The sequence below is a fragment of the Dermacentor andersoni genome, chromosome 6 (genome assembly GCF_023375885.2).
Source record: "Dermacentor andersoni chromosome 6, qqDerAnde1_hic_scaffold, whole genome shotgun sequence".
Classification (NCBI taxonomy): domain Eukaryota; kingdom Metazoa; phylum Arthropoda; class Arachnida; order Ixodida; family Ixodidae; genus Dermacentor; species Dermacentor andersoni.
Genome location: NC_092819.1, coordinates 180,354,991 through 180,361,724, shown reverse-complemented (window position 1 = coordinate 180,361,724; position 6,734 = coordinate 180,354,991). Strand labels below are relative to the sequence as shown.

The window sequence follows — 6,734 nt, the reverse complement described above, 5'->3', positions numbered from 1 at the left end:
TCAATATATTTTTTCTTCATCGGCTTTCAACAAAATGTGTATTAGTAATGTGCCTTCATTTACAAGTTGTACTGATCTTAACCAGATGCATCCTGATACAAAATTTATTTTCCTTAATTCTTAGTTGCTTATTTCCAACCAGTTTATCTTAATTCCTAATGTGATTCCTGAGAAGACTAAGTCTTTATTGTCTTTTAAGACTAAGACTTTAATCGACATAGTACAGATTCAGCATACAGAGTCGTTCATTTTCTCAATGCAAGAAGCACCTGTATTTTAACGGTTAAACTACAGATTCAGCATACAGTGTGTTCCGTTTTCTGAATACGAGAAGCACCGGTACTTTAACGGTTATAGTACACACTCAGCATACAGAGTCTTCCGTTTTCTAGATACGAAAGCACTCGTAATTTGTATTATGGTCTCTATTTTACGTCCGTTCTACGGAAATGACATTCTTTATTTACTGAAAAATGTCGGTCGCACATTGCCAGCACATTAGTCGTAAAATGAGGAAATTTTTTTTACTGTGTAGATAAGCATAAGGTACCCCAGAAAGTGGATGAGAAAACGGTGCCGCCGTACCTCATTTGGTAAGAGCATGGTACGCGCAATGCGAAGACGTTGGCTTGTGCCGCACCTGCGGCCCGTTGTTTTTTCATATAAGCTGTCATTTCAATTTATTTATCATTTCTTAAATTCAATTAATAAGTACATGAAATTTGCCCTACGCTCTCCTTGGTGCCACTGTTTGTTGGCTTTCGATGGTATATACATATATATGTATATATATATATATATATATAATGTGTGTGTGCGTGTGTGTGTGTATGGGTGGGGTAATAAAAAGCTGGAACCCCCCCCCCCCTCGACTGGCAGAATGAAAACTTTCCCGGACAAATGAATGACTAGTTGTAACTGTGTGACCTAGTGAGACGGGTCCAACAACAGACTAGCGATAATGTGCTTATAAAATGCGATGGAATAAAAAGTGGCCTCCTCACTTTAAAAACCTATACGCTGAGCAGAACTTTCACAATAGTCTATAGAATATTATCGCGGGCGCGCTCACCATGGTGAGTTTCCTTTTATGTAATATGTTACTCCGCTGTGAGATAGCGATAAAGAAAACCTACGCCTTTAATAAAGATCTCGGGTCGGCATACGGTGCCGTCTTCTACTTTGTGGCAACTCGAGGCAGATGGAATCGGATGGGAAAATGGGGTGTGAAGAGCCAGATGTTTTAGATGTACTCATGCAGCCGCTCGCCGAACGCGAAGTCGACGAGATCCCGCAGGAGCATCAATGCTCTTTCGGCAGGCAATCTTGGGAATCCGTGACAGGCAATCATGTCAGATTAATCCATTCCGAATAGGTTCTTGGCCATAGTGATGGTGGCACCGTCGCCACCACCACTGGATTTTTTTTTTACTTCTAGCTGCGACACGGCTGTTACTGTGCGCACCCTCACAGAAGATCCTGCATACTGAAGGCGCCTGAGCTGAAGCAGTCGCCCTGCAGGAGTGGGTATGTGCCACTAACACCAGGACTCCGAATCCGCCGCACCAGCGCGCCCCGGCGTGGCCGAAGAAGACGAAGAGCCTGGCTGTCGCGCGGGGCCGAATGCGCGCCGGGCTCGGGACTACGCTCAGCTGCGCGTCGTCGTCCAGCCACCAGGGAGGAACAGGCGAATGGCCTCTGAGGACGCCCCCGGCCCCAACGGGCCACACGCCGTGCAGAACGTCGACGACAAGCGCGGTGAGTACACCGCTGGCGCCGCTTTTACAGAACATGGCCCAGCCGCGGCTGTAGCCATTGCGCGTAGCCCAGCTTATCGCGAACGTTCGCGCGGAGCGCTGGTGGTGTCGTACAGGTGCTCAATGGTCATTGAGCGCTACCGCTGCTGAAATACGTGTGGACTGACGGATAACGGGGTTTCTGTCAAAGTGGGAAGTTAGTGCTGTTGAATCGCTACTATGGGATGGGGGTCACCCCGTTTAGTACGGCGTCTTTTCGATTTGCGCATTAGTGTACAGCGATTCCAAATACCGGCAGCGATCCGCGACTATCGTTTGCAATTGTCACGCGCATATCGCGCATTGAGGATAAACGAGGACATTAGGAAACCACCGGACATACCGACACGAGCCTTCCGTGATAGCATGTGCGTCGAATGACACACACTGCTTGTGAAAGAACGCTGCACAACAGCGATTTGAGCAGCTGATAACGTCGCTCTTCAGCGTTTTGAGTCTACTAGCAGATTAGCGTTATGAGAACAGAAGCGGTGTAACGTAGCACTAGACTGCAAGGAAGCACGTGATGGTGCTAACGCACTGCTGTAAACGAGAACTGTTTACGTTATCGCCACTGCTATCTTGTAATTGGAGCTAATTATCAACGAGTTTTACACGTGTGTGCACAACAGTAGTTTACATTAATCACGCGATACTGCGGTTGGTAAAGAAAATGAGAGTAACGCATTTTGTGCAGTGTTTACTATTCTTTTCCGCATCAATTCGAGATTACGCTAAGAATGAAGGAACAGGTTGAAATACAGGCCACAAGGAAAGCACAGTGAGATGCAGGCGTACTAAAAGCAGCGCGATTAAGATCCCGACCTGATTAATTATGCATCCTACGTCAAATCATGATTAGCCGTATATCTCGATCAATCGCTGCAGCATTAGACAACAGGGGGTGAAATGAGATGCGTAGCGTTATGAGCGAGGAAATAACCCCACTGATAAACTCACAGAATTTTTGCACGACAGCTCACACTCACGGAATATTTCCAGCGCATACTAATGCAAAGCGTTCTAGGCATGACACCCTTGGTGCGAGGCCTTCGAGACATTTATGCGAGTTCTCTTATCACAAAAGTGCCAAACGAAGGGCGTGACTGCGAATGTCTGCCCTTGTCGTATTTGTTGTGTCATGCAGTATAAGGCTATTAATTACCAACTAACCTGAATTGCCTCTGTTTTGATAGTTGTTACATTTTGTGCCAGGTTTTATCATAGGAAGGCGTGTTGGTCCGGTACCTGTATAGGCATGTCTATACTATACGGTGCAGTCATATCGAATTTTTACGAATTTTTCAAAAGTAGCTTGTTGCACATGCCAAAATTCTAGTCCTTGAGCTAGACTAGTCATAAAGCCCGATAATAATTGAATGACAAAGCGAAACACATATTCGAGGAATTATCATCGATTTACTGATTAACAACCGAATTCACAACTTTATGGTACATAAGGCAATTAACGAATTCTAGCTGGGGACCTTGCAAGACATTTGCACTTAGAATGAATTTCCAGTTCGACACCAGTTCGGAGATATATGCCATCAAACTAGTCGTTAGAAAGCAGTGTTGTTCCGCTTATCCTTTAGCAAAATGCTCTTTTATGCGTTGCAGCACACAAGTAACTGGAACCCCCATGTATGTCATCTCGTACTTTGGCCGATATGGTCTCGAAACTGGTGTCATCCTCAGACGTTTGTTTCAAGTTGATACATGTTGTAATTTCACCAGCTACAACCGTAATATGTGCCGTAAGGTAATTAAGAAATTAATTCGTGAATTTCGGGTAATTAGTGAAATGTGGGTTTCGATTTCTCGTGCTAACAGTGTCCGCCACATAGAATAATCCAGCTGAACGACAAGAATTATTCTATCTGTCGCAAGAGATTTTTAAAATTCCGTAAAAAAAAAATACGGAGGACGCTTCAGCTTATCCTGTAAGAGTGGAACGCAATAGCATTCAAAGATCCCTGACTGCTTCTTACGCTTCCCGGCAACAGGGGCGTATCTAAAGGTAATAGACAGTTTTAGTACAGCGTTGCTTACGATTCGCTCCGCTTTCGTTACGATCCGACCAGATCCGTTGCTTACGATCCACGCGCCACTGGCGGCATGGACTGCGTAGATGTCGCTTTTTAAAGCGAAAGCTTTACTGGCCGCGAACTTGCGATTTCGCCGTGGCGGTGCTCGGAGGAGGCACATAACGTCACAACACGCGCCTCCCCGCGGATATTTCTCTCTCCCTTGCTTCCTAGTCAATACTGCGTATGTGCCATTAGTAGCATCGAGCCACAGGTGTTCCGCCGCTGCGCAGCGCCGCGCTTTTCCGCCGCCGTCGTTTGGTATGACGTCACCCCGCGTTCCCTGTCGTTGCGCTCACCTCCGTTCGCTTCGCCAGCTGCGTCGCATGCCTGATAACATGTCGGAGGATTGAAAAGGAGAGCTCGCGTGCGCCGCTGCCACAGTTCAGGCGGCAGTATGAACGGCGACAATTCTAATAAGCAGAAGGAGGCCTGGAATCGACACGGGAACGAGATGAAGAGGAAACGAATCGCCCATGAAATAGACGAACAGCGCGCAGAATGACCGGCTAAACGCCGCAGCATAGTTAGAGAACCAGAGTAACCTGGACTTGCAATCAAGCTTTCGCTACGTATATCCTGGCATACCCGAGCTTAGCCACTGGCAATTTTTGACAAGCGCCTCTTTCAGAGACGCCAGGCACGACCTTTCAGCGAGGCTGTAAAACGACAAAGCAACCCGTAGACGCGCCCTAACGCTCCGCTCAATCGGTCGCGTAACGGAACGTATGCAGCGGTGGGCGTTGTGAGCACTATGCGCCCGCGCGCCCGCTAGACAGCTGTGTTGAAAACCTTAGGACGCACTGGTCTGAGCGAAGCGGACCGTCAGCGCTCTGCTAAAGCTGTCTAATCTTTACCGGAAAACGCTGGCCGACAACGCTATCCACGAAGGTGGCTTTCTGGTATAAACGCGGCCTCTTGCGTGGGCCGCGATGCGGCGGAGGCGGGCGCCAGCTGGAGGTATTGCAAGGAACCGGGCGTGCCGCTCCGTGGCCCCCAAGACACCCGCACTCCAGCGCGCGCAAATGGTGAACGCCACGGCCGGCCTACGAATGGTAGAAACGTTGGAAAACGGATTTCTTTGAATTTTTGCGGAACAGAATTGTTTTCTCGTATAGTCAAATTACGATCCAGCGCTATCATGTCTGTAGGTTGTAAGTTGTAGTTTACGATTTTTCCACGTATTTTAACTTGAGAAATTCAATTAGTTCAGTAAGTTCATTGCGTCACGCGCAGGGAATGGGTATGGGAGGTTCGAAAATTGTTTTCGCCGGGACGTCGACGCTGGGTTTTCTGCGACACGGGAGCCTTAACGCTGTCGCGTCAGAATGATCACCCCGTATAGACATACGTATATAGGTAATCCAGATATAGGACTGGCGCGACGTATCCGGCGTTTCTCTCGGTAATCTCACTCGAGAAAATCATAGAAGCTTTTGATTGCGAAGGCGCTGTAGCCAGCCATCTTTACCTTGGCAGAATACGAAATAGTGGTTCAATTTCCGAGGTCCTCGCTTTCTTCAATGGCGTTTTCAGTGCCACCGCACTAGTTGGCAATGCGCGTTTTTGGGTGATTAACAATGCTATAATAAGCCACGTTGCTGGAGCCAATATTTGGACGAATCGACTTGTATTCGTCAAGGTCATCTGTTTCAGAAACAGAAGTAGCGCACTCTGTTGTCGTCGTCGACAACAAACCGGGCAAAGAAAGGAAGTCGGGTACTCACCATCCTGGAGTGTTCAGTGTCGAGTGCTTCGCGTAATTGCACGCCATTGCTGAGCGCGTACGCGGTGAATGGTCGGGAGAGCCTTCGTACTTTCGACAAAGGCTGGTTCAAGTCAGCGGACCTCGGCACCCAGTCTTTAGCTTGCGTAAAAGTTAGCTTCCGAGAAGAACTGCACTGCGGAGTGACCTTGCATTAGTGTGCGAGGCTGGTAGGCTATATCGATGCTTGCCGAAGGGGGATATAAACAGGGTAGGAAACGAGGCTGTGATATCAGAGCAAATATTGTGAGACGGAAGATCAGCATCCCGAAACACAGCGAGGCTAGCTGTCAGGCTCCTGAACACAGCCTGAGCTCAATCATTCATGCATGTCTCACGCAAAAAGACAAAAACAGCTGAACTTGCGTTCCACACGCTGTTGAATTGTATGACATAATAGAGAAATGTTGCTTGTCCGGTATTCCGGTAAACGCAGGCGGATGGACATTGGGGCGGAGGCGTAAACGGGAGCGGCCGGCATGGTGCAGCAACCTTGTGGCGCAGTGCTCAAACAGTGAAAAAGAGCTAATATTGCAGTAACCAAGTGTATTCTACTTCGCTGATGGCGTAAATTTTCCGCACTTGCGTAATCATGTTGCTGCCAAAAATTTGCAACCGCAGCAAAGTAGAATACACCTGGTTACTGCAATATTAGCTGCTTTTGTCTGTTTGAGCTCTGCGCCACGAGATGGCTGCCCCATGCAGGTCGCTCTAGAGTCACTGGAAAAAATTTCAGAGTACCGCAAAGGTCGGCATTTGACTGGCAACACTGAGCGGCCACCGCCATATACCTTCCAAGCCGACTGCGTCGTGGGAAGGCCGCCGTGTTGGAAGAGCTTGACATTCCGTGACACATCGGATTGAGTGTTTACTGAAGTACAAATACTTTGTGCCCGGAGATAATGGCTGCTAAGAACGAAAATAAAATGTTATTTTGTGCGAAGTAATGCAGCAGGTGGTTGTTTTGCACCCCGATCGTGTTTACTGCTAGAAATGTGCTACGATTGTGGGCAGCAGCTTAGCGCTGCTATCGGGAGCTTATGCGCGTGGTTTTTCCCCTTCCGCGGAGCGGGCTACGAAGGAAAC

The 6,734-nt window shown here is 48.0% G+C and overlaps 1 long non-coding RNA gene across 1 annotated transcript in view; it reads left to right on the top strand.

Annotated features, from left to right (window-relative positions):
• Window positions 1-1,621: 1,621 nt before the first annotated feature.
• Window positions 1,622-6,734, top strand: part of LOC140218864 (uncharacterized) — an 83,922-nt gene continuing 78,809 nt past the window's right edge. The window contains exon 1 of the long non-coding RNA XR_011895055.1: window positions 1,622-1,758. This is a non-coding gene — a long non-coding RNA (uncharacterized lncRNA). The remainder of the gene's footprint in view (window positions 1,759-6,734) is intronic.